The sequence below is a fragment of the Phaenicophaeus curvirostris genome, chromosome 11 (genome assembly GCF_032191515.1).
Source record: "Phaenicophaeus curvirostris isolate KB17595 chromosome 11, BPBGC_Pcur_1.0, whole genome shotgun sequence".
Classification (NCBI taxonomy): domain Eukaryota; kingdom Metazoa; phylum Chordata; class Aves; order Cuculiformes; family Cuculidae; genus Phaenicophaeus; species Phaenicophaeus curvirostris.
This window is the reverse complement of record NC_091402.1, coordinates 9554916-9582192: the sequence shown is the minus strand read 5'-3', so window position 1 is coordinate 9582192 and position 27277 is coordinate 9554916. Positions and strand designations below refer to the sequence as shown.

General features: G+C 44.4%; 1 protein-coding gene across 7 annotated transcripts in view; it reads left to right on the top strand.

Moving 5' to 3' along the window:
- FOXP1 (forkhead box P1) overlaps window positions 1-27277 on the top strand; it is a 387025-nt gene that overhangs the window by 278917 nt on the left and 80831 nt on the right. The window contains exon 1 of one of the 7 annotated variants that reach the window (XM_069866029.1): window positions 21873-21936. The exons of the other annotated variants lie outside the window; for them this stretch is intronic. The gene's annotated coding sequence lies outside the window, so the exon portion shown is untranslated. Of the gene's footprint in view, window positions 1-21872; window positions 21937-27277 lie in introns of those variants that run through there. 7 annotated transcript variants of the gene reach the window in all.

Here is a 27277-nt window from a genome sequence, read left to right as displayed (position 1 = left end):
TTTTCCTGTATCTTGAGAAACAGAAGAGGGCGGGAAAAAAATGACTGTAGCTTGATTTGGGGGCAATTATTAGTGTTTTTTATGACATTAGAAATCATTAGCTCAACAGCGTAATGAACGCTGAAAAGTGAAGGGAAGCGTATTCTCTGTTTTGCTTGGAGCATACAAGCACCAGGTTGCATAGCCTTAGGTTTTACATGCAGTGTACCTTTTTTACATAGTGGTAAATTTAACAACTGGTAAAGAAATTGTGTCTCAGCAGATAATTTGGGTGGGGAAATAAATTTGGAGGTGTATTTATTCTATTTGTATGAATATCTCTGTTTCGGTCTTACACGCAGGAGTTGATCTGAATTTGGCCTCAGTCAAACCAACGGGGATTTTGCCACCAACATTAGTTGGGTCGCGATTTCACTTCTGCAGGGTGTCTGAGTTTTGGTGGTTTCTACCAAAGGACCCATAGCTTTTTTATTTTTCATCCCTAGGCCCAGCTATAGGTGTTAGTCAGTTCTTGGAGTACGCCTCTGAAGTGCAAATATCATCCACTCCACAAACAGAACCAAATCTGAGTCAGGTCCTCAAAATTACATGATCAGCTTGAAAATTTTGATACTAAGGGTTTTTTTCAGTGAAACCTGTGGGCCTTTTTTTGCTGCCCTTTTAGGTTTTTTTTAAAAGCCTTTATTATTCAGTTTTTCCAACTTTACAAACAGAGCAGAAAGGTGATGAACACAGTTGTTTTTCTTGAAAGAAGTCTATGATTGTCCTGCAATTATATGATTCCAAAAAGAAAGTGGCTTCTAGGAAAATACCAGTGTATTGGGAGAGCTGGCAATGCAAAGTACTGTCAGCAGATATGATTATTCTCATTTTATAGCTGTGTAAACCCTACCACAGAGATACTAAGTGACTTGCCCGAGGTCAGAGAGCTGCAGATCTCCAGTGGCGCTGGGGTGCGTGGTTCCCGCTGGGGTATTTGGGTGGTTGGCATCTGCATGTTATAAAGAAGTTGGTCCTAGAGGGCAAAACTGAAAACAGAAGGCAGGATCCCTCATTTCCAGCCCCGTGGCTTGTTAGAGAACCCCGAGTACGAGTTTCTAGCAGGTTTTCTGCTTTGACATTAAACATTTAGAGAGTAGTTTTTTAAAAAAATGTGATTTCTGACCATGTTGGGAGCAGGGCCACGGGGCTGGCAGTGCTGGAATCCGGCCGTGTTTTGCCCACCTTGGGGAAAGGGAAAACAAATGAAACCTTCCTGACTGGTCAGAAATGTGTAAATTGCTGACAAAATGACACATGTAATTAAGAGTGCTCCTGCCATTTTACCTTGTGGTTTACACCTACAGTGTTGAAAAAAGAGAGCGACTCCCACCTCGCTAATTACCATTATCACTGAAATGGTAGGGTTTGAGTCATTAGTTCCATGTGCATTTAATTAGAGGAAGGCTGAAATTGGATTTAACTTATTACTTTTTCATGGATCACTTTCTTGTCATCACTTCAAATTGGATTGCAGCCCCAGGTAACTAATTATGAGCGCCACAGGATCAAGAGTGAAAAAAAGGTAATTAGGAATAACACTGCTGGACCCTTGCTGGTAGTCCACTTGTGCTTGGGAAGAAATGAGAGCGGTATTTTGTAGTATTACAGATTAGGGAGTTAAAGGTACGCACTGCTGCTCAGAATCATGGGAGCCTGCCCCCTCCTATTGCGGTTTATATGATGTACAGCTGGGCTGAAGATGTTATAGCGACATGGTTCCACAATCAGCTCCTTAATACCAAGATTAAACTTGTAAAAGCAACAGATCGGTTGTAGGTATGAGGCATCTCAACAAGCTGGTAGTCAGGGGTCCTTACGTACGTGATTGCACCAGCACTGTCAAGGCACTCTTGAGCCACAGTACGGAGCAGTTTAAGTACAGTGAGCTAGAATTGATAACAAATTAATGCATGTATTAATGATCCAAAAAGATTGTTCCTCTCCAACAGGGAGATATATCAGTCAGAAGAACAACCGTAAGGTTGATGATGTGTGTGTCAGAAATTTAGCTTGCATTTCTGGCCTGATAAAATCAGGACGCGGCTTCTCTTTTGTTTGCTGGAGAGGTTTCTTTTTGTTTTGCTTTTTGTGGGGAAGGTTTGGTTGGTTGGTTCATCCATTTTTTTCTCCTTTTTTTGATCTTGTAGATATGATTGCCAAGTTCTGCTTTCTTCAGAAAATACTTTAAAACAAATTGTTTTATTTCCATGTGCAGAACAGAGTTCAGAACTGCAAGTAATCAATTTTATTGACACAGTCTGGAAAAAGATGTTGATGAGAGTTCAAGGATGTGAAAAGATTGAAATTTCAAAGTACCCAACGCTAAGCATAGGAAAATTTCAGGAGCAGTTTCATTAAGCAAAGAAATCTTTTGTGTAGGGATCTGTGAGACGAAGGTGCACACTAGGACAGTATTACAAGGAGGTTGCGGCAGCTGATTTTTGCCTTTAGAAGAGGAAAAGTTTCATTATTTCTCATAGCAGTGAATCACAGTTCAAAGGCTAGCACAATTTCCTTAAGTTGTTTAAAATGGCTTTTAATACTCTGTTAATGTAGGCAAATATTTGTGACTCAGTGTTGGGTAAGTGATGCTTGCTCACTATTTCCTGATGCAGGCAAAGTGTAGGAAATTATGTGAACACCATGCAGAGATGCTACATAGACTTAAGAGTAACAAAATTCAGTTAGGGAAATTAAGTTTTTCTCATTTACTTGACATTACAAAATAAATCTAGAGATTAAAAGGTATTACCTTTAATAGAGAAAAAGAGAATCTCCTTTAATACATCTCAAATTGATTTACAATTTTTGTACATAATATTCATCTGTGGTTGAAAAGGGGGCAACCTAAGGTCGAGTGATGTAGTGTTTCCATTTTTCCATATGCGGCTTACTGTGTGTGATAAAAGCAAACTCCTTTATTTTGTCAGTCTGCAGGAATTTCTGATGAAGTGCAGGGGTCACTTTTCTGTCAATTTGAGTAGGCAGCATTTTTGAACTACTGTTTTTTCCCCCCCTCCTCCTACAAACCGTGGCCCCGATCTGACACACGTGTGCACACACACACTTAAAGCACTGCAATCTGCAACTTATTAGTGCGCAGCGCTGGAGCCTCTCCAGTGGTTAGAAAATTTCCTGAAGCCTGGAATAACAGCAGTGGGTGCAAGTGCCATCGAAGAGAAGTGACAATGAGGGGCAGTCCGGCCCACCTGGCAAAATGCCCAGGCTGGAAAACCAGCTGAGATAGTCAAACACAGGAAGATTGACGCGGTGCATCTGGGAAATGCTCAGAAAGTTGGGTTCTTGAAAAAATTACCTTCTGTGATCGTAAGACATCATCTGTTTTCCTACAGAGATTGTTTATAACAGGGTTTTCAAGCACTTGTCAAATAACCAGGAGTGAAGGAAACAGGCTAAAAATCCCTTACCGTTCAGATGAGTCCTGGTGTAGTTGGAAAAAAACAAACTCTCATCACAGAAACCCACAGCTTCCCAAGTCAAAGGGTGCCTGGGAGAAGGAGAAAAGGAAACTATTAGTCAAAAGTGACATGGAGAGTACTTGTCGAGCACGGGCTGTAGGCTGGGGAAGCTGGTGCGCTGGGGCAACGTGCACAGCGATGCTGTTATGGGAGTCGTGAGGTGAAGTCATACCTAGTAACTGGTTTTTTGTGTTGCTTAGCTTTTGTTACTTAGCTGTGATATCATGGGCAAAATATTATAAACATATCGTGGCTATAGCTTGCTTGTGTAACAAAAGATCAGGAACTTTTATTAAGTTTGTTTTCCTTGTCATATTGTAAAAATTTATTATGTGTACTGTGTATATTAGAAACAGATTTGGGTAATTCTGTCTAAATGAAGTCATCCCAGCTATTTCCAGACTGTCTGTTTTCGGTTGTGAATAATTTTCATACATCAGATGGTTGTCATATTTAGTAGCTCTCTACATTTTAAATAGGACATATCCCATTTTGAACTTCTACGGACATCAGCTGCCTCTAATTTTTAAGGCTGTTTTGCTGCAGAAGTATTTTAAATCACTGCTGGTGGCAGGGCAGGGCAGAGCTGGACCGATGCTGGGAGTCCGTTGCCTTTCTGCAGCAAAATAACAGGTTTGAACAGTGGCAGTAGTGCTTGTGGCTTTCAGCAGCACGCACTGGGGAAGAGCCTGCCAGATACCTATTTCAGCTTGTCCCTTTGTGTTCACACTTTGCAACAAATATGTTAAAAAAACAGTAAAGGAAAAGTACTACGTATCAAAAAACTCCTTCTATAAAAGAAATCTCTCAAAGAAAGCGGGCTTTTTTTTTCTTGCAACAGAAGTGCGAAAGAAGTTAACGTTTAAATGTTTAATGTTTAAATTTAAATCACGTACACATCTACATCACAGCTAAGTTACTGTGACTTTTTTATTTTTTTTTAATTCTCAAGGCAAAGTTTCTTTGGTCAGCATGGGGAAGCTCTGGTGCTCCTGCTCCAACTAAACACAGTATGCAGTGGGGGAGTCTGCAGTGATGATCACAGAGGTGAATTTTGCCCTAAAACCATCAAGTTTGCCAGAAATACTTGAGTTGCAGCAAGTTGTTTAAAAGAAAGAAGGAAAAAAAGCAGGAGAGAGAGAGAAGGCATTTTGATGTAGCTTGCTTGAGCGGAGGACAGCAGCTGTTTGCCTGATGTGTTTAAATCTCTAGAGCTAATATTGAAGTTTCAGGGCAACAAGTGCAACATAACAGAATACGTAGAAGCTAAACCCAGGGAAACAATTGGAATTGGATGTGGCTTCGAAGCTTGACAGTTTTACAGCTGTGTCGTCGGGTTGGCAAAGTGGTTTGTGGTGAGTGCAAAGGAAAAGGCTGTTGCATTGCCGAAATGTTTTTATTTTCCTGATAAGTGTAATCTGCCTTTTATAAATTATTGATCTATTAAAGCTGTAGTGTTAACAGTGCATAATCTGAAGCCACTGAAAGCCTAGAAATTTAAAGTAGACTGAAGGAGGAAGAAAGAAATGTACTTTGTGTCAAGATGAAGTTCGATGAAGCATGGAGAAGATGGAATAGATTATTAAATAAACTTTGAAGGGAGATGGAAAAGGCACTGAAATCTCTCATTTTGAAGGGAATTAGTTTACTTGATTATATGCAACTGTATCACACTCAGGAAAGTATAAGACAAATGAAAGCAAAACAAAATTTAATTGAGCTATTATTTTGCAGACTTTGGCTCCGTTTCAGACATCCTAATCAAATTGTGCTTTGCTCACATAACTGATGTTAAATGCAATCTACCAACAGATGTTTAAACAGAGACTAATTGGAAAATCTACATCCTGGGTTCAGCTTGTCTAGCTGAAAAAGTTTTGAAATTGTATTTTGAAAGGAGGTCAGAGGATGAAGGGTGGAACTCAGGTAGCAAATGGCTGTCAGAGAGCAGCACAAGGAGGCTGGAGCCGCAGAGGTCACCGATGCCGTACCTTGGTGTCATTTGCACCTCAGAAAATGGTCTTCTGTCGCGTTACGTTGTGGGAGTTGTGTCACAGCTCCATAGCTCACGCCATGTGCCAGCATGCATTGAGTACATAGTGTGGTGGAGTGCACTGATTGAGAGTTTCTGAAGCGGGGCGTATCCCAATGCTTATCAAATCTCAGTGCTTTCTTCTCAGTTGTTTCGCTGTGCCATGCGCTTTTTTAACTTGGACAGCTTTTATGTTATTAACCTGTGTGTCACATCTCAATTTCAAGCCTTTTCTGACATATCTATGCAGCCCCGTGGACCCCTGATGGGTTGCAGCACTGGGTTAGGTAGCTCAGGCCAGGTGTCTCCTAGGTTTAAGTGACCACCGTCGGGTGAGTACGCTGGAGTCATGGGATCTCAGACAGGTGTGCACAGCGGCAGTGATCATGCCCACTGCTATTTCTTCATAGGATATTTGGGTTTGTGCACTTCGCTCCTTGTCAAAACTTAGGGCCAAAGAATTATTCGTGGTTTGTGTCCTGCGCCTTGAGTTGGGTTGGTTTCTATTATGCCAGTGTGGTATACATTTGCCGTGGAAAATTTATGTCCCAAGGAATTTGTTGTCCTAGCAAACAGTATTTTGTGCTTGCAGAAAATTTCTCGAAAAAACTGTTTTTTTAATCTAACAGATGTGAAGCAAAAGGCAAAAATCAGAAATACTTGTGAAAATTCTTCCATCTTTCATTGGGGAAAAAAAATTAAAAATCAGTAGAAGTGTTTTGGCTGAATATGAAAGCATGGATAAACATCTGAAGCAAACCTGCTGCCACCACTAGCCTAGCCACAGTGCAAATTCAGTGATTTTGATCTTGTTGGCTTTGCTTGCACGAATTGGTACATAAAGACCAGTTTGATGATCTGTCACTGCCCATATTATTAATTGATGAACCTCCCAGCTCCATCCCAATGTGAGCTGTGTTCAAGCCAAAGTGGTAACCATGTTGTCCGGAGCTGGGTTGTGACCCCTGTTTCCATTTCATGTGGCCTTTATGGGACGGTTATGCTGGAGTAAAAGTGAAATGCAACTCAATGAACAATCTGTAAACTGCATGAGAGGCCCATGTGGCGCTCACAAAGGTCTGTGTGCTGTTGCCTTGGGCCAGTGGCTCCTCATATTAGTGCTGGTGTTGTACAGGGTTAATTGTCAGTATGTAATGGGGAGCAGCCAATCAGAGTGTAAAAACACAATCATGCACATATATATATATATTTTTTCAAATTTACCAATTGGAACCCAACAAAAGACAGATTATATTTTATGACTTGTAAACAGCAGGGCAGATATTTCAGGAGAACTGCAGACAGCTGTAATTTTGTGAATGTGCACAAATTACTTGGAAAACAAATATTCCTCTGCCTACACAGCTGTATTCACAACCGTGGACCAGAATGCCTTTTGCATGATGTTCACGCCTGGTTCTATGGAATATAATAATGCTCAAATGAAGAAAATGTGATTTAAAAGCGAAGTCAGAATTAATGCTCACTGTGAAAACCTGTATTACTGGCTGAGGTGTTGGCATGGGAGTGGATCGGGAAAAATGGAAACTAACCAAGGCATTTGTTCCTACTCGTATTTAGAGCTGAATGCTTAGACTCTTGTAGTAGAGATGAACGTGCCTGTATCTTCCTGAGATGCCAAATACTGTCTGTACTGTCCTACAGTGTAAACATTATACTGGATTTGGTGGTTAAAGCCATCTGCAGGGCTGCACGTGGTCACTCATGGGGAGAAGTGCTGTGGGAAGGAGGCAAGGGCTGTCGTGGCATCATGGGGGCTGTGGGTCAGCCTCTTGCCCAGCCCTTTTCTTCCTGGTTATCTGCACCCAGATGGATTTGCAGAATGCAGCTGAGCTGTTGTTCACGTAGTTTGATTGTGTGCTGGCGGTTCCTTCTGTTTGTCCTTTTACTGTGTGATAAGGAGTTTATACAGGAAAGCGGGAATAACAAGAGAGAAGACAAAGAAAATCCCCAAAAGTAAAAACAACGCCAAGCAAGAAGGAGTAAAGCAGAAGTTGGCAAGAGCCAAAGGCCTTGCATTAATTTTACTTTCAACTTCTGTGTTTATTCAAAGGCTGTGGATACAGGTTAACTTCCTTTGCTCAGTATTTATTGCTGTGTTACTTGTCTTAAACTGGAACAATGAGCACTTTGTTGATTGGGTTAAGAGACTGTCCCATTTTATTCGGTCTCCTGCATCTCTCTCTGTATCTGCAGGATTTAAGCAGTTTATTTTAATTTCAGATTTCTAACCCTCCGTCATGGATTGCTGCTGTGCCACCGGCAGCAACACTTGAGGGACTATTGTTCGTCTTTTCAAAGTGGTGGGAGCGCACAGCGGAGCCATTAGCTTCTCTGAAACCTGACCTTCCTTGATGATATTACACCTTGCAGATTCGGAGCAGGGTAAACATTTTAAAGGAGAGGGGAAATATCAGGTTATTTTTCATCAGAAAAAGGTTGTAGAAATATTCTGCACAAGGATTAAAATGCGAGGAAAAGAGCCATAATGGCAATAGTTGCCTTTCTGTTTGACAGCCATCAAAGATGCTACCCAAATAATTAATAGGAGAGTGGATGCCTCCTCACCGTTACCCACAGTAACCCTTGAACAGGCAGCTGAGCAGGAAATCGGTGAAGTCACAGTGTAGTGAACAGTGACTGTACTGAATTTGACCTAATTTAGCAATGGTGATGATTTTGGTGCTATGAGGAATGGGCCCAAAGACTTGTCTTGGCCATGCTTATGGGCTGAAGTGTTCGGAGAGTGTGCCAAAAGCATTGACAATTCCTCCCTGGAATAGGAGAGATATTTTTAAATCACGTTTTCCCCAACTGGCCCTACAAGTTAAGGTATGGTTATGATGCCCATGGTTGTTATTTTTTAGACTGGTTGCTTGGAAAATGTGCTCATTTTGAGCCCTTCACTTAACTATGTCTACCCATTTCTTCTGGCAGAGCCCAGCAGTGGAGACATCAGAGCAGCAGGGCCAGCTGCAAGGTTGTGGTGGTGTTCTGTTGCTAATTCTGCAGGAATGAGTGGAGGGGACCACCCTGTCTTATAAAAAAGGAAAGAAAAACAAAACTGAAAAAAAATACATTTTCAGTTTGTAATTTTGATTTCCCTGAAAAAAGATAAACTAAAAAAAAAAAAAGCAGCAAACAGTCATATTCCTTCTATAATAATTACTAGGGCAGTTTGTCCATTCCTGGTTGCCTTTCCTCATGCCTGTAGGAGGCCTGTTATTTTTCTTCTGTGCTTTGCCACCAAAGTACTTCTGTTTGAAAACACGAGGAAATTCAATTTCCTAACACACCTCTCAAGTCAGGGCAGTTATGGCAATAGAAGAGTTGCAAATGGCTTGTGTGAACAGTTGAGGATGGGGCTCTTCATACGGGGCCATGCTGAGGTGTGGAAGAGGGGAGATAATTGTAAATGTTCTCGTGGGGATCTGATTGACAGCTTATTGTCTGTCGACGGCTGAGTAGAGAATAGGAAATGAGTTAAATGTAGGGGATCTGGCAGGCTGCAGGCACTCCTGATGGCAGCTGCTGCACTGAGCAAAGCACTCAGAGCCCCTAGACCCTGGGCAGGGGTGCCAGTGGCACCCCTCTTTCAGAGGTACCCCAAAGGGATGCCCCTAAGTTGGTTCAAAACATGTGTGAGATGAGGCTGTGGCTTGTTTGCTGCTGCTTGGTCATCTGGGGCGCCTGAAGTGGTCTCACCCCTGTGGCCAGCATGTCGGGGTGAGCCCGGGCTGTATGTTAGTGTGACACATCAGTGTGGAAGAACAGCAGGGGCGTGCCACAGTGCTGGTGGGTGCTTGTGGTCCATGGACAGAACAAGAGAAGGAAACGTCTTCTCCCCAACTCAATAGATCTGATATGTGAGGTCTCTTCAGTAGTTTTACAATATCATGAAGTCTGGGGCCAGTTACATGTGTTTAAAGTTTTCATCGTCCCACCTTTTTCTCTGGAGTGATGCGTGCCCTTGGCTCCAGGTGCCCATTGGAAGACCCTGATGACGTTACAGATCTGCATGTGCTGAAGATATAACTATTAAAAACAAATACTCTTCCCAAAAATCTCACTGTCTGCATTTTTTTTTTCTCCTTGCCTATGTGCCTTTGGGGAAAAAAAAAAATCCCAGCCTTGCATTGTTAGTGTAGGCTTCTGAGCCAGATTGTACTACAGAGCACACTGATGTATCTTCCCCTGAGGTATGGAAAGATCTATGTGTGCTAAGCAGGTGTTTTCGTTTGTTTAATTGGAGCTGAGTTTAGCACAATATTGCAGATAAATGAATTACACATGTTCAGTAATTCATAGAAAGTGATCGTTGTTTTGCTTAGGCACTTGTCTTCGCATCCAGGTTTGCAGAGATAGTGTGCTGGCAGGCATGGACAAGACCTTTGAAAACCAAAAAAAAAGGTGTGTGCATGAGGAGAGCCTGATGTCTGGTTGCTAAAACAGCAATAACTATTTTGTCTTTGTTTAAAATCGTAACATTTTAAATTTAACGAGTATCCTGTTTTGACAAACTACAAAACCACAGGTCTGAAAAAGAAATGCAGGAGGCCTAAGTCAATAGTCGGCGGCATCTCTGGGCAGGAAGCTTTGGGGTGACACACGCTAGGGGTGACGGCATCGGGGATGGAGAGACCCAGGAACCACTGGGAGGGCTCCAGGGCTTCTCCGACAAGCCCTACCCAGAGCAGACGGTTGCATGCACATTGTTTGGCAGGACAAGTTTGCTTCTACCAGTGTTAGTTATTTATTATTAGTCACTTTTTCCATCTTTATCTGATTTTTACCAGGCTTCCCAAAGCTGCCCTGCCCTCGCAAAGATGCTGTGGAGCATGGGTGCCTCCAACCCCACCCCGGCAGCAGCAGAATGGGTCCCTTGGATCCCAGCAAAGACTCCCTGGCCGGAGCAACATGGGCAATGCCCTTAGCTCTGCTCTCCCCACCAAGAAGCACCCACAGGGCAGCTCAAAGGTGCTGCCTTTCAAAGTACGAGCAAAACCAGTCGCTTGTTACAGCTTCCCTCCTGGTTTTGAGCAGTCCCAGCCCTTGGACAGCTTCCAAATGGATAATTACATTCAACTTACCCAAATTTCCTCTGCAGATTCAATTGTAAACTATTTTCTCGCTCTCTTCTGCCAGTGTTGTATATAATTGTGCTGTGCAGTATTAGATGACTGTCAGGTGCAGCTCCAGAACCTGACTGGTTTTAGGCTCAGAAAGTAAAAGGTCATATCAGTATTTGTGCTAAACTTTAGAAAAGCATTGTTTGTGCCTTTTCAGTTCATGAAGTGCTTTGGAGCAAGCTTTCAGACTAAAGGTGTGGTTGGTGCACAAGTTGCAGTCATTACAGATGGTGCCAGCACTTGATGCCCGTTGTGCAAAGTGACTTCTTTAGGGACATCTTCTTTCATTAATGTCCTCACCTTCAAGCCTTCTGATAATTGAAATTAAAGCTTTATTCCTTATCCATCTATGAATCTGTTACTGCATCACCTATAGAGCCACTGTTTATATTCCTTCCCTTCCACTGGTGGTGGCCTCCTGCCAGATCAGTCCCCTCCATGGGCTACAATAAGGGTCTCGAATGGCTGACAGGAAAAACAGGCAACCTTTACCCACACAGGTACCCATACAAAGCTGTGCCTTGCAAAGCCTGTGTCCTAGGCTGTAATCCAGGCAGTGTGTCTTGGTGCAGCAGTGTGTCCTTCTAAAGGAAGCCAAAGGCACGTGGGGAAGTGGTGTGTGATCTGGGAAGTGCTCCTGCATCCTCCCGGTTAAATGGAGCCACCACAGTAAATCACAGTTGAAAGTGAGTTGGAAGCTTTTAAAACTGTTATTTGTTTGAGGGTTTTCCTGCTGCACACGTCAGCATGGGATTTTTCTGCAGGAGGCCCCTAGGAATTAAGGTGTGTCCAAACCCAGCAACAATCTCTAAAGGTTTGTGGCAGTGTAATCTCTAAACTTTTAATTATGCATATAGCTGAAATTTCTTTAAACTCTGTTCACAAATGTATATTAGAAAGTGCTCATCCCACATGTACACACACACACACACACTTCCTTCCTTCCTTCCTTCCTCCCTCCCTCCCTCCCTTGTTTTACACCCACTTCCAGCAAGGTTTTAGCTCATGGCATCCTTCCTTGTGCCATGAGCTGTGGCTGGAGCTCCCCACAGGGTTGTCCCAGCTTGGGGCTCAGCTGGACCACCGAGCCCCTCCACTCTGCCATCCTCCCAGCATGTGTGCGGTGTCAGAGGACTGTGCAGAGCTCTTGGCTGCATCTGGGTTTCCCACTTGATGTGCAGCCCATTTGGGAGGCTGATTCTGCAGCTTCAAGCAGTTTAATGAGATGCAAATTGTTTGTGATGCTGCCTTATTAAATGTATTGTAATTTTAAAATCATTTGCTTGTTAATTGTATTTAAATAGCTGCCACTTAGACAAGCAGAAAGTTTCCAGAAAGATAAATAGATTTTTCTTATTATTATGTTGGAAAGTGGCCCCGATGACCTTTCTGGGCTGCTTTGATGCGACACTTTCCAAATGGAAGAGTGCCTTGGCCTTGCTCGCCTCTTTTGCTTCACTCTTTTCCCCAAACAAGAAATACTCTCCCTACTACCTTTCTTCTATGTAACCGCAGTCCCTTAAGAAGGTGATACAGCATAGTGGTTTGGAAGGTTTAGACTGGAGATAGCTTGCTTTGCCCTCTGTTCAGCCAAGTTGTATCAGCCTAGGTCAGATTTTGGGCTGGGTGTGATGTGGATGCTGCCACCTCTATGCAGATGGGATTTGAAAGGATCCAAGAGATTAGGGGGATGCTTACATCTCTGCTACCCTTTGAAATTCCCAGTCCATTTTTATGTTGATGTATGTCTGCCGAGGCAAGATTGCCTATTCTCAGCACCTTCAAGGCTCCGTCTTCTGCATGTTGAAACCAATGGCAAAGTTTCTCTTGGCTCCAGCTGAGCAATGTGAGGTCCCTGTTAACCTCAGCTCAGCTTGGGTTAGAGCTTGACTACATCATTGCCAGCTTTGGTGTGGAGTAGGCTGCACAATATCATTTGTATTTTATTGGTATTTGAAATATTGTTATGGAAAATGAAAAATAATATTTCCATATCAGTTCGGCTGTTCTTGTGTTGGCTGGAGGACCTCACCCTGCCAGCACTCCCGACTCTTGTTTTCCAGCTCCTCCATTTACCACACCAGACCCTCATGTCAATTCTGCCTCGTGTCCCCAGTGACGTTTCATATTCCCTTTGTTTTCTGCTTGCATCTTTGTTGTGCGGCAGGATCAGTAATAATAGTTAATAATTAGCAGTTCAATAGCACTCTTCACCTTCAAAGCAATTTTAGGCATTAAATCACTGCAGCTCTGCTGGCAATATTACAATATTGACTTGTTACTTCACCAGTGTCACAGAAGCAGCAAAAGCTACACTTTTATGAAGGCCAAAATGGGGTCATTTTTTTTTAGAGTACAAAATTGGCAAAAAATAAAATTTTCTCCTAGGCTGACACTTTGTTTGCCAAATTTCAGCATAGAGCCAATTTTAAAAGCTGAGTAATAAACACCTGAAAAGTTCTGGTTTATAATGGCAGTGCTGAAAAGCCATTAAATGAATGGCCCTGCTATAACACAAGAAAACCCTCTTAAACTGTCAAAAAAACTGTAAAAGCTGGATTGAGGCTTAGTGAATGCCAGCTTCGCCTTTGAGCCTGGAGCTGAGGGATGTTAAGTGAACCTGCAGAGACTGGTAGGGTATGTTATTAGGGATGTCCCTTCTCTTTCATGGGGAAACGGTCCTTTCCCAGGTAAGTGGCAGAGCACGATGAGCATTCTCACTCAGGTGAGCATCTCTCCAGGTCTGCCCAGCCACTGGGGAGAGGGAAGCCAAAGAGGAGCGATGGGGATGGAGCTCCAGGGGATCAGGAAGAAGAACTTGCAGCAAAGTGATCAGCGAGAGCCTCCTGGAGCAAAAAAGGAATCAAGGGATGCAAGGTGGCAGAGTGGGTTTGGGAGGAAACAGCATGGGGACAGTGGGAAGGAGCAGCATGGCAGGACACAGGCTTGTGAAGCAGAAAATACGGCTCTGGGAGATATGTGGACACACATGGTCCACAGTGGGAGACGTGAGGGAGATGTGACCAGCAAGGTAGCAGAAAGCCCTGGAGAAGACCTGCTTGGCTTGTTTTCTCCTGGACCCAAGGAGTGTATTTCTGCACTGCTTTTCAAGGGAGTGCGGGCTGTTCCACCTCCTTCTGCCTGCAGCCTTGCTGGCACGTGTGGATGCAAATACCGCATCTCAGACGAGCATAGTACGTGTGGGTGGCCGAGAGCAAGGTATCAAAATTCACCTCCGTAAAGCAGCACACAGCCTGTGGCCAGCTTGGACCCTCTCCCCTTCTCAGCTCAGGGTCTGCAGGCAGAGGGTGCCGCTGGGAAACTGAGCTGTAAGAGCAGCATAGTAAACTAGCAAATTGACCAGTAAAAGAAATCAGTAAATGAAGGAACAGCTATTAATGTGCCAAGCTAAGATGTGTAATTATACCCTAGGACTTTTCCAAACTAATACATGTTAAAGGTGTAAACCTATTAAAGGAGAGATTTTTCTGTATGGGGAACTTATGTAGATAGAAGGATTTACACTGTATTTTATTCTTGTATTATAAGGTATAAGGAACGTTTGAGCAAATCCAGTCATTCCTATTATTATAATATCATACGTTTTTCATACCATTTTATGCAGTTCTTCAAAAACTTTGGCACTAATTCTCTTTATATTCTTAGGAATTTTCTTTTAAAAACAGAATTCTTTTTCTCAAATAGTTAATTAGATTTTGAACTTCAAATACAGTACTTACTTTTTTTTTCCTCCCAAGAATAGGAGTGTTAGATCCATTGTGCTGGCCAAATTACAGTTTGGATAGTTACATTCTCTCTGCTTAATCACCCTGCAATTTCATTGGAGTGAAGGATTTGGTGCCTCAGGTGTCCTGAATTCTTCCAGAGCTCTGTATGGTGAAGTTGCTGCAACATTCACCCCAGAAGTGGTTGAATTCAACAGCAGAGAATTATCTCTGTCCGAAGCAGACGTAACAGTTTCACTCACAGAGATGATTTTTTGTAGTACTCCTTTGCTGTTGCAGTTAAGAGATGAGTTTGTGCTTTTCCAATCCAAGCAGTCCTGCCCCAAGCCTTTAGGCACATCTGAGGGATTTCTTTTGCTATGGGAAGGTAAATTTGTTTTAAGGGGCCCCAGACAAATTCCTTTATTTGCTGGTTCACCCTTTGCCAAGATGGGTGCAGTGAGGGAGTAGGTCCTGGCTGCCCCACCACATCCCCTCCTGACTTGGAGAACCATGACCTCTCAGCATCATCTTTTTGCTTATGATTTAGCACAGACGAAAGGGTTTGGATAAGCGGCAACTGGATTTGGATAGGAAACGTCTGTGGGTCATAACCTTTGATTACAGACAGGAGCCCTCATTGCCTGTGGAGGGGAGGCAGAATGGGAGGATCCTGTCCTCCTGAATCCAGTCCGGCTGAATCCAGTTCAGACTCCATTTATTAAGGAAGAAGTGATGGATCACAGCATTATGCTGTGGGCTAGAGTGGAAGTACAAAGGAATACCCCAAAGCACTCAACGAGTCCTGCTTAGTTCTGCACAAAGGACTCTGAGCTGGTCAGATGACCCCAAGGGATCTGAGAGCAAAGTCCTATAGTCGGGGTGTTTGCTTAGCCTGTACGGCTGGCTGTTTCTCCTCCATGTGAAACCAGACATGCACCATCAAAATGACTGACATGGCCAAAGGCCAGGGAATGTCTGTGCAGAAGCTGAGCTGTCTCCTGCCCTTCAGCATCCTCTCCCATCCCACCAGGCTGAGCAAGGGGATGCTCACAACCTGGGAAGAGAAGGGAAGACGAGAAGCACTCAATGCATGTCTGGGGTAGTGGCCTCGAGGAGGCCTCCCTTGTCATGCCAAGCTCTCAGAGAAGCTTTTTATTGGTATACAGGAAAACCTGGGATGGTAGCCTGTAGTAGCTCCTCCTGGTAGTTGAGCATTGCGGAGGAGCAGTGCTGTTCAGAGGTACAGGACAGTCTGGTATGGAAACCAGGGGTCATCTCAGAGGGCTTCTCTGTATCCTCCTGCCTGTAGTAAGTTGTCTTGTCTTCAGCAGTGTTTGCTGGCTTTGCAAATCGCACTGGTCTGCTGCTTTTTGGCATTTTTGGAAGTGGATTTGATTCCTGGAGCCAGGGTGCCACCCCTTTGCTCTAACAGGAGCAGAGAGATCCCAGCCCTGCTTTCAAACTCTTGCTGCATGTAGTGTTGGCAGCACTGCAGCTCTTCTGGGTGCTCCTATCTAACTATGAGATCTGCTGCCTAAACCCCTCTTTAGGAAATAATTCAAGTTGCTTTGTTGTGTGTACAAAGTTAACTGTTTTCCTCTTTAAAGAAAAGATGTGCAAAGCTCTTCCCATGGCTGCCCTCTTTGAAAAAATTAAAAATAGCTTTTGAATGTTGGAGGGAAACTTGGAACTGCGAGCCAGCTAAATACACTGTTTCATGAAACCTTGGGGACCATTGAAATGAGAACAGTGGCCCATTACTGCTAAGAAGGTGTTTTAATGAAAATACACTGAGACACGTTCCCAACAGAGTGAGTAAAAAACATGGAGATGCCCAGAGGTGATACAGGTTATTCTTACAGATGAACCAGAATATACAGCTTGGCACTCCTAGGCTGCATGCGATAAGTGGTGTAATGGACTGATGGGTGTTTCTACATAAAAGGGACCATGTTTAATCCAATTTACTTGAATTTAAATCGGTGGCAATACATGTGTGTAGGTTTGTGTGTATATAAATAGTGTGGAAGTAGGCATGACTTTTTAGAAGAGGGTTCTTTGTGGTGAAGCGAAGCATGAGCTCTTCTGGTGATCGAAGCAGATTGCCAGGAGAGGGCAGTAGGTCTAATGCTGTATTTCACACCAGCTGTACCCGTACCAGCCCCAGATCAAGGGGGTTCACCTCAAAATGTGAAGCTAGGGGAGCTGTGGCCACTCCAGCCCACAGCGCCCACCAGCCTGCACCAAGCAGTGAGCAGCAGATGCTCCGTTGGCGGTGGCCAGGAGTTCACTGGTTAATACTTGACGGGCAAAAATGTCTTTGATTGACAATTGTGTTGTTGATGTTTCATTCTGTGTTTTTTTTTTTTTCCCTTACCATGGCAACTTTAACATCATGACAAAACACCTACTCTTCCTCTCGGAGCCATCGCTGTTGTCATGCCCAGTGGGTTATTTTGGTAGACAGGGGTTGTTCTTTTCAAGTGGAGGTGTTGCCGTCTCCTACCAGATACCACCTCCAGTCTTTCCTGTCCTCAGAAGGTTTTCTCTGTGTGAACACTGTGTTTCAACCCATGGCAAAAAAATGGAGTTTTAATGGAAACTGCAGCGTTTCCTCTACTGTACGTGACATAAATGCTATCTCACCTAATTAAGGAAAGTAACAGAGAACAGTTAGTGGTGATTACCTTTCAATATATTGTGTACTTTGGGGCAGAAAAATAAATTATGAATAATGTCCAAGCATACTTGGAACAATTTGCACACTGTGCTGTGAGTGATGCAGACCTGCTGGTAGAAGAGTGCGCTAATAAATTTTACTTTGTGGCGGAAACAAGAGATTACAGTTTATTAGGAAAGGAGATGGCAATTTATTAAGATCAATCAAATATGAATGCAGAGCCAAAATGTTGCAAATTTTATTTATTTATTTATCCGGAAGCATTGGGGGGTGCAATTATATAAAATTTGTTGTTTACCTGTGATATTTGATTCGTTATTAATATTTTTATGTTTAGAGGGAACCATAATTTTACTGAAATGTCTTCCGTAACTCCTGCACAATCATATTCATAACTCACCTGAATGTTGACACATCCTGCTGTGTATATATAAATTAACTAGTAACACTGGCATTATAAAATGATGCATTAAATGAAGATGTGAATGGTAATTTAAAGCATGCCATGAAGTGAAATTTAAACCATTGTACAGCACTGAGGGGATTTAAAGAGCCTTCTTCAGACAGAATTCACAGGGGCAATAAGGAAGATGACAGTTTCACATCAAAAAAAAGAAGAGCAACAGGGACACAAGCATAACTGAAATGTTAATTGCTTTGCTGTTCTGTTTTGTTAGACACCATCAGCTAAAAATCACTTTTCTGCCTGCAGATATTTTACTGTGAGGGCATTAACTGTGATTATTAAAAATGGACAGAAAAACTTGTTTACATTGTGCATTTTCTCAGGACTTTGTGGGTAATAAGTTTCACTGTTTCCTGTTTAGTCAGTTGTTTTCCCCATTTGTTTTTGTAGGTCTTTCAGACAGCAACAAGGGAAAATGAAGCATTCTCAAAACAGGAAAATGTGATTTAACCCCACAAAAATGGGCCTAGGGATCCAGGAGTGGAAATAGTATACGAGATCGCTTTTTCCCTTAGAACTGCAGACAGCAGCTTGCTTGTGACTCTTGCCCCTGTGCTGAGCGGTGCAGTGTGGCACTCACCTTTGCCATGTTTGGTGTTGGCTCCAGCAGGCAGGCAGGCTCCTCTGTGCCACAGCAGCACCAAAGTTCACCTGAATTACTCCCAAATTCATCCTCAGGGAGGGGGTGTGCAGGATTTAGCCCACCATCTGCTGCCGGAGAGCAAAAGGGGACCTGTTCAGCCATGCCTGCCATGGAGAACACCCCCAGGAAGACAGGAACAGGTGTATTGCTCTCTTAGGTAGAAATTGTTTGGTATTGGGACTAGACATAAAATTTGAGGCAGGTTAACTCTGGTTAGAGGAGGTTGCACTAAGTGTATATTTGTCTTTTCTTTCTTTCTCCCCTGCCCTGCAAGCAAGCGAGGGCTTTTCTGTAAGCAAGCCCATGGCTTCTGCGTGGATAGGTCTAGAATAAAATGTACACGTAAAATAATGACATAACAAAAGCATTTCTTCCACTGTATTCCTTTTCATCATAATTCATAATCTGTTCCTTTGACTTGGACCTTAGAGCTCAGTATCCATGCTATACTGCAGTGATTATTTTCTTTTACCTAGTGTTGATACTGCCACTTAATATGGACCTGATCTTGAGGGCATGTGCTGCCAAATAGTCACTGAGTCTGCCACGCTCATTCCCAGTTATTCTTAATTTGTTACTTCATGTGTTCTGTTTTGAACATCCCTGTCTGATTGTCTCTGTCTGAAATGACTCTCTGTAATTGAATGGAGCTAAAGTGGGAGCTTATGGTTCTTCTTGGTCTTTTAAAATATTTTGCTGGCTTAGAAATGCGTTATATTTCATGATGACCTTACGTAACAAAAACTACCATCTCCGTTACTAAGGGAATACTAAGACTGGAGTTTTTAGCCCACAGCAGATGTTGGCTGAGCTTGCAGGTATGAAGCTTTTATATGAAAGGGTATAAAATGCTTTAGAAATACGGCTTGCAGGTTCTGTGGCCAGTGCTCAGTGCTTAGACAGCACCTTTCATTTTTGAAATTTTTTGCAAATATTGGTCTACGGCAGATCCTGAAATGAGTAGCCCCATTTTGCAGATGATGAGACAGAGGTGTTGAGGCCGTTGACTGCCTTTGAAGTGGTGGGTGTGCAAGCAACTCCAGAGCCAGGCCAGAAATTTTGCAAACCAAGCTCTCGGAGAGAGAGGCGTCCTCAATGTGAGAAATGTTTAATAAAAAAAACCAACAAAAATATCTAGGTGACTTGCTGAAGGCTGGGGAGAATTGTCAGTGCCAGCAGCCCTATGTTTTTGCTTTGCATGTAGCTCACAGCCTTGTGCTTGCGTTGCCACATTATACTTGTCTTTGCTCCTGGAAAGAGGAGAATGTCTTGAACAAAGGGGTGGGCTTTGTAGAGTCCCCTTTTCTTATAAAGATAGTAAGTTAGATCTTGGTACAAAGTGATGTGATCAGTCAGCAATCGGGGCAGGAGGAGGGCAGTGGTCTTTCTGTTGAGCTGTGTGGACCTGGATATGGCCCTATTGGCAAATAACAATTGAAGATGTGCTTAATAGGATTGAGGGTCATGTGTGTGAGACATCTGTGACAAGACAGATCAGAAGATTTCCAAACTGGGGTCTGTGGAGCATCCTGTCACTGGTCCGCAGGGACTGCCTGGGCATGCAGCCCTAGCCGTGTTTCAGGAGCAAAGTTAGCACAGGTGTGTTACATGCACAGAGCTCTTTCCTGCTTGTCCATGCTCCTTTGCCATGGGTACAGCTGAGGATGCTGCCTCCGCACTGCTTTCTGCAAATGCAGCAGGGAGGAGGAGATGGTCCACAAAAGAAACTGTTGAAAAGTTTAAGTCTGTGTATTCTGTAATATATTCCCCAAAGCAATCTGAGTTCCCCGAGATTACTTTGAAGTCCGGGACAGGAAGGATTCTCTTAAGCACAGGCAATAACTATTACTAGCTTGTTGCATGCGTTACCAGTTCATATTGTTACTGAGCATCCAGTAGGAGTGTGTGCCCGTTTATTTGCTTGCCTTTGCATGCATCTAATCTAAATAGCGGCTGTTCCCATGCCCTGTATGCACTGACCTGCTGGGTGCGTGCGTGCCCCTTTAAGAGGCAGGCGCTTTCTGATTCATGTAGGCTGCTTCTGGTAGATTTAGGGTCTTGCAAAAGATGCCCTTAGTCTCTTATTAAATATTCATAAGAGGGTGGGGTCACATTTTTGTGACCTGAAAAAAATCCCATTAATAAATTTGTTATCTGACACGAAAACACTTTAGGGTGGAAAGCAATCCGTATCACATCCCATTTAACGTCAGATCACAAGTTGTCAGTAAATTGGGTCCTTTGTCTTTGCTTCTGGCGGGTTCTTTAGCAGCATAACTGATGGGGCCATTGTCTGACAGCCCTCGACTCCTGCAGGAGAGTGCGGTTCTGTCTGGGAGCAGCGTCAGGGTGGCTGCTCTCTCCTCAGCTACCTGCACTCGAAGTAACTGTCTGCATCAGAAACCATGTGAAAAGGTAAAAAAAAATAAAGTTGAAATAGCAGGAGAGCTTTTACCAGCCGTCAGTGCCCGAGGTAGCTTTTGGGGCAAGAGAAGAGAGGTTACGGGGACGGCGACTGTCCCAGGATAGGGACAGGACGCTGCCTCTGCGTCTGTTCAAGGCTGCTTGTTGTGAGCAAAGTGACCCTACTAACCCCGCTGCCACCACGGCGTCGCGGACCCCAACACGGCGTGTCCCTTCCACGCCGCTCCAGGGCTTGGCTGCCCCAAACCGGGCAGGGGGGGCTGCCGGGCTGGTGGGAGCGGCGGGGGGGACTCGCCTGAGCATCCCACCGCTCCCTGGTGCTGCTCCTGAGCATCCCACCGCTCCTTGGTGCTGCTCCTGAGCATCCCACCGCTCCTTGGTGCTGCTCCTGAGCATCCCCGTTGCTCCTCAGTGGCTGACCCTGAGCATCCCACCGCTCCTGGTTACTGATCCAGAGCATCCCGACTGTTCCTCGGTGGCTGGTCCCGAGCATCCCCCCGCTCCCGGTGGCCGGTCCCAGGCACACAGCCGGTTAGGATCCTGGGGCAGGGAGAAGGGGGTCCCGCGCGCAGCGCTCGGGTCTGATGCGAACTCTTGCCACAGGCTTTTTTCGCTCGTTTATTTTTTTTATTATTATTCCTCCCTGCTACTGCGAGCTGCGGGGAAGAGGCGAGGGGAGAAGAGAGACACTTCTGACGAGAGGGAACGGCCTCAAGTCGCGCCAGGGGGGTTTAGGTTGGATATTGCCCGGTCCAGCGGGACGTGCCCCTGCCCATCGCAGGGGGGTTGGAACTGGATGAACTTTAAGGTCCCTTCCAACCCAAACTATTCTATGATTCTGTGACTCTGTGCTTAGGAGGAATTTCTTTACCAAAAGGGCTTTCAAGACCGGGGAGGCGGCGGAGTCCCGGTCCCTGGAGGGGTTTAAAAGCCGGGTGGATGAAGTGCTTGGGGACCCGCTTTGGGAGCGGGCAGCTCCGCCGCTCTCCTGAGCTGACGCTGTGAAAGTTGCCGCGGGACACCCCCCCCCCCCAATTCCTTCTCCGCCTCGGGGGCGGCTGTCGGTCGGTCCGCGGGTCGGCCGCTCGGTCCCGGCGCGGCCCGGGGGTCGCGGGAGGCGGGGGGAGGGCCGTCCCCGGCGGGCTCCCCGTTCCGGGGCGGGGAGTGCGCGGCGCAGGGCGGGGCCGCGGGGTGGCGGCAGCCGGCGAGCAGCGCGCCCCGCACTGCGCCCGCCGCTCCGCTCGCTCCATGGCCCGGCCCGCCGCTCGCCGCCCGCCGCCGCCGCCGCGCAGGTGGGTGCGGGGGACGGGGACGGGGCGGGGGGGGAGGAGGAAGAGGAGGAGGAGGAAGGGGGGACGGCGCCCCGGAGCTCGCCCGGCGCCCCGGGCAGCCTCCAGACTTGCCGCGGGGCTGCAGCCAAGACTCGCCGAGGGTCTCAAACTCCCCGCGTCGCGTCTCGCCTCGTGCCGGGGGAGCTGGGGAAGAGGCGGGCGGAGCGCTCGGCCGGTTGCACGGCAGCCGGGGCGGCTCGGGGGTGGATTCGGTTTGGATTCGGCTGCGCGAGGGGTTTTTTCTTTTTTTTTTTTTTTTTCTGAGCCGGCGGGGCTGTAACGGGCTGCGGTGGGATGGTTGGGAGGAGGGAGCCCTTAGGAAGTGGGTGGTAAGTTTAGAGCAAAGTGCACACACACTCTTCCTCTTTGGGATTAACTCCTTCAAACCCAACTTGGTCCACGGAACGCCGAGCGTCTCAACTTGTCCTTGCGCTGGTGGCAGGAGAAAAAGCCCCTGGAGAACGCGACGAGGCCGTCCCGGGGCATCTGCCGGCGTTCGCCCCGCTACCGCTTCGTATTTTTAAGTAAAAACAAGTTTGGTGGCAGGAAATGTGAATCATTCGGGGTGACTAAGATTTGTTTATGAAAACGAAATGGTTGGATTTATCCTAGCGATGAGTGTTGAATGGCTAACTGCGATAAATCGCTAAAGTTTATTCCTAATAAAAAGTGAGTTGCGCGGGCTGGTTTGCCTTGTTATAAATAAACCGAAATGTTAAAAGTCTTTCATTTGGGTCTGAGCTGACCATCGTGCCTGATGCTTGCGAGCCCGATCCTGGAGTGACCTGTGCGATATCTGTGAGAGGAGAGAAGCCTCTTTCTCTCTCTCCGGAGCACTAAGCGCTCTGCCTGCTAAATTAGTGTTTGCTGGATTGGGCCTCTCGTAATTATGTTTACTGTGCAAAGCTTTCAGACATCTTACACGTCTTTACATCAAGTTAAAAATTGTATTTGCTTCTCTCTCTTTTAAAAGTCACAGCTGAAATACGTGTTTACACGTGAAGGTGTCAGGAAACGGTGCTTCTGTCTGGTTAAGAAATGGCTTTTGTTGACTGTGTGTTTATTGCAGTAGCAGCCTAGGAAATCTCTAAAAGCAGACACCCTCCTCTTCTCGCAGCCAGCGGAAAATGTGCTGTCAGAGGGCTTCCAGTGATCTCCTGTGACTACTTCTAAAAAATTTCATTGATAGGGCTGCAGAGATGAACCCCAAATCCTGCCTACGCAGAGTGGCTGCCTTGGCCTGGACGGCGATAGAGCTGAACTGCAAACTGATTGGTCTGACACTTTATAATCAAAGTTGATTTATTGTTCATTAGTAGTGCATTAGCCCTTTCAGGCGAGACAGTTATTTGTGTAGTGGCCTGTCAAACAAAAGGCCACTAGCACCTGTCATTGCCAAACCCTGAGATAAGCGAGCAGATATTAAGATAATGCAAACAGAAATACACCGGAATGAGGTAAAGTTCTAGCAATTTCCCTGTAAGAAATACTGTTTTATTTAACGTGCTCATGTTTAGCATACAGAGGAACTGGACTGTAGAAGGAAGGGGCTGCCCTGCACCAGGACCGTTGTGAGGAGAAGGCGTCGGGAATGATGAGCTGGGTGTGCGTGGCACCGGATTCAGGGCACCTCCGCAGTCAGGAGGCAGCTGGGGCAGATAATGAATTGGGGAAAGGCAGGAGCTGATAGGGAAAACGTGAATGTTGTTTTGTAGCCTTAATTTAATTTTGTTTGATTTTGGTTTTAGCGTGAGAGAAGATTGAGGCACTTTTCATGTTTTGTCCCTGACTCCTTCCTCCTTTTCCCAATGGACAGATGTCGTGAAATGATGCTCTTACTGGCAGGGGTTAATTATATGAAAACTTGATGACATCACAGCAGAGCTGTGAGAATGTCAAAATACATCTGCTGCCACATTCAGACATATTGCTCTCCCTCCTCTCCCCCTATATCAGCTCCCCTCCCCTTCTCCAAAGGGAATGATCTCATGACATAAAACAGAAAACAACACAAGTGTCAAAAGAAAACAAAATTAGTGAACTTTTGTCTGCCACCATAGAAACGAGGATTAACTTATGTTATTCCAGAGCATGGAATGGAGACTATCTGCATGAGGATATATAGTGTATTGTCTTCTGTGAATTTTCATTTGACAGGGATTTTGGAGGCTGTGATCTTAATTAAATCTCAACTGACTCAAATAATGCATCTAAAGGCATGCAGTGTTGCGTAACCTTGCTGAGTTGGTAAACCATAAATCATCAGAAAGCTTATGATAGGAAAGGCTGCTTTGAAATTTTTTTTGTTTGCTACAGTTGGTTTTTTTTTTTTTTTGGTCTTGTTCAACACACACTTTACCATGCTGTACCACAGTGCCCTCCCTTTTTTAAGCAGCATAATTTTTGCTTAAGAAAAAAAGTAAAAGATAAGCTCTGAGACAGGCTCTGACCAGTCACTCAGCTGAACTAAAGAGGAGCCATAAATATAATGGGACTGACAGGGAAGAAATGAAATCCCAGCACTTGCTTGCTGTGAATCTTGCTGCTCATAGGAAGGTGCGGGTGCTTCACATTCTCCTACTGCTGGATGAGCCCTCTACACCTTTTCGAAGTGTAAATGTTAGCTCCATGCTGGAATTTATGCTGTGGCATAAGTAGTTATCGGGCACCGCTGTGGAGCTGTAACGTGTTGCCCTTGGGTTATGCTGGGCCACAGATGGATTATTGCACTAATGGACGGTTGGCTTTGACATCTGCGCAAGTTGAGTTGGTTTTTGTTGTATGCAAGGAAGAAAAGGGTTGCAACAGTTGTGTGGAGAATGGTGAAGTGGATTTTTAGGCGCTGAAAGTGTTGTAGGGCAGTCAGAGCTATTTCTTAGCATTTTAAGATGGCAATGCTCAAGCACTAGTGTTGCTTGAGAATCGTGTTGTTTCTAAAATACCCAAGGTAAAAAAAAATATTATTTCAGTGTATAATACTTTCTTTTCTGCATTTGTGGTCGCATGCCCTGGGCAGCTGGAGGAAAGGTAAGGGTAGAAGGATTTTTGCATTCAGAAGTTCAAGGAGTTGCAGAGATCTTGTGTTTTCTTCTGTCTGTTTCTTAGTCATTTCAGAGCAGCTGAGGGCAAACCTGTGCTGGAACAACACAGCACTTGCATTTGCTGTATGGAAATGTTTCCCGGTGGCAAGATAAGTTACTAATGTTGTTTTTCTCCCCTGTTTGCTAGGGAAAAGCAGTAGCAGGGGTAGTTTTATCAACACCTGCATAACTAGATTGTGGGAAAGTCCTGACACCATAAGCTAAATTTGTTATTGTTTGGTGAAAGGCTTGGCTGGTTTTAAGGAGTTTGTTTATTTTATTGAAAGCAGAACTGCATTACTGGAAACTACTTCGCTGTAGTTCGGTTAAAATGTCCTGTACTGTTTTGTTTTTATAAGGTGCTTACTTGCTCAACCTTGTGTTCCAGTTATAAGGAAAGGGAAAAAAACACATCGTGCGCTCATCTGCAGATCTTAAGTGACCGTGTAGGGACTGGGGAGAGGAGCTGCACTGACAAATAGCTTTTCCCCAGCCTTATTGGTTTTTTGCCTTTTCTTTTGCCTTTTTCAACCTTTCCAGCAGTTTCCTCTGCTGGCAGGAGCATCTGTAGTTTGTACTGAAGTTGAATGAATGTTAGAAACCCCAGACCGAATATTGAACAAATAAGTGGAATTGCTAATTGTGCTGTGCACTAGTTTCAGATGGATTTGCCTTCATTGATTAGGTAAGATGCCCTGTTATTTGGGAGGGACAGCACCCCCTCCTCCCCAAACTGACAGCCGGTTTTAATTTTTAAGCTTTATCTTGCCCTTAAATCTGAGACATCATTGTTCAAATAACTGAGAACAAGGTAAACCAACAACATCAAAAAGGTCGGCTTCTGTGATTTCTCAAGGGCTTGTTATTTTGTACTTTCCAATTCTATTTGATGTCTTGACAAAACAAGATGACACAAGGGAGAATACATTAAATTTTGATTTTCATCTAACCTGTTACAGTCGTGGCAGCTTAATTTCTTTTACTTTTTACCGAAGACGGCTTTTTGCACAATTACTCTAATTGCCACGCCACTTTATGAGAAGGTTTCTGTACGGGTTTCCCATTTGCCTTGATTTTGCGAGGCATTTTTTTGAACGTGCTTTGACCTTTAACACGACGAGCTTGCTGGTTGGAGTGTGTCTTCATTAGGAGTAAATCAGTGAATGGCAAGATTGTCAAAGAAGCAACTGATGTTTTCTCATTAGAATCTAATTTGCGCCGTTGTGCTTAGCTGTGATGTTCAACTGTAGGTGTCTGCCATAGGTGTGAAAAACTGCACATTTTGAGCAAATAAAGTTTACAACTGTTATAAAGGCTACACGCGCAACCAGAGTGGCAAAGCCTTATGCAGTGTTTAAGCAGAGTTCGGTTTTGTTTGGGAAATAAACGGCATGATTTAACCAGGTGAATCTTTTTCAAGCTCACTAATTTTTTTCAGGTGACCAGGACAATACGTGTCTTTTCAAACGCCCTAGGGTTGAAGAGCAGGCAGCTATGGGTTTGATGACTCTCGCAAGAGAAAATAAATACTTGGGGAGTGGAGAGAGGGCTCATCCTACCCTGGAAATTCTGTTGGGAGTTGCAGTTGTTCTTAAAAATCTGCTGCAAGAAAAAAAACAGGTCCTTCTTTATAACACTGCCTTTTTGCTCACATGAAATTCTAGTCCTATTAAATGTTGCAGGTTCAGTCTCAGTCTTCTAGTATTTAATTAAGTGCTTCTTGATGTATTAATGAATTAATACACAAATGTAAGGAGTCTGATATGATGATCATTCTCAGTATATTAAGGGTGTTTGGGTGAGAGAGTGTTTCAAGGGGTTTTCAAGGTCTTTAGGGGTATTTTGGATGTTTCTAAGCAGGATTTCTTTCCGTTTATTTGAGGCTTTTTTGGCAGAATATGTTGATCTAACATTTCCTTTCCTAAACTCTGGAAAAAAATACGGATTTTTTTTTTTTTTAAATGTGAATCATTATAAAATATCAGCACTGTTCGAAATCGTGCACAGCAGCATATAATTTTTCCTTTCATGCTGGAGCAGGAAACAAAACTGAGAACTTTTTAAAATATGAAAAATGATGATGAGAATCTTGAGGCTGAAATCTCACTCAGCTTATTAAATGAGTGTCTGGTTGTGTGTGTTCCAGTTTAGTCTCTATTTGACAAATGTTAGATGTAGAAAGGATTTAATTTATGTAAACTTTATATTTTTATGCAAATTAA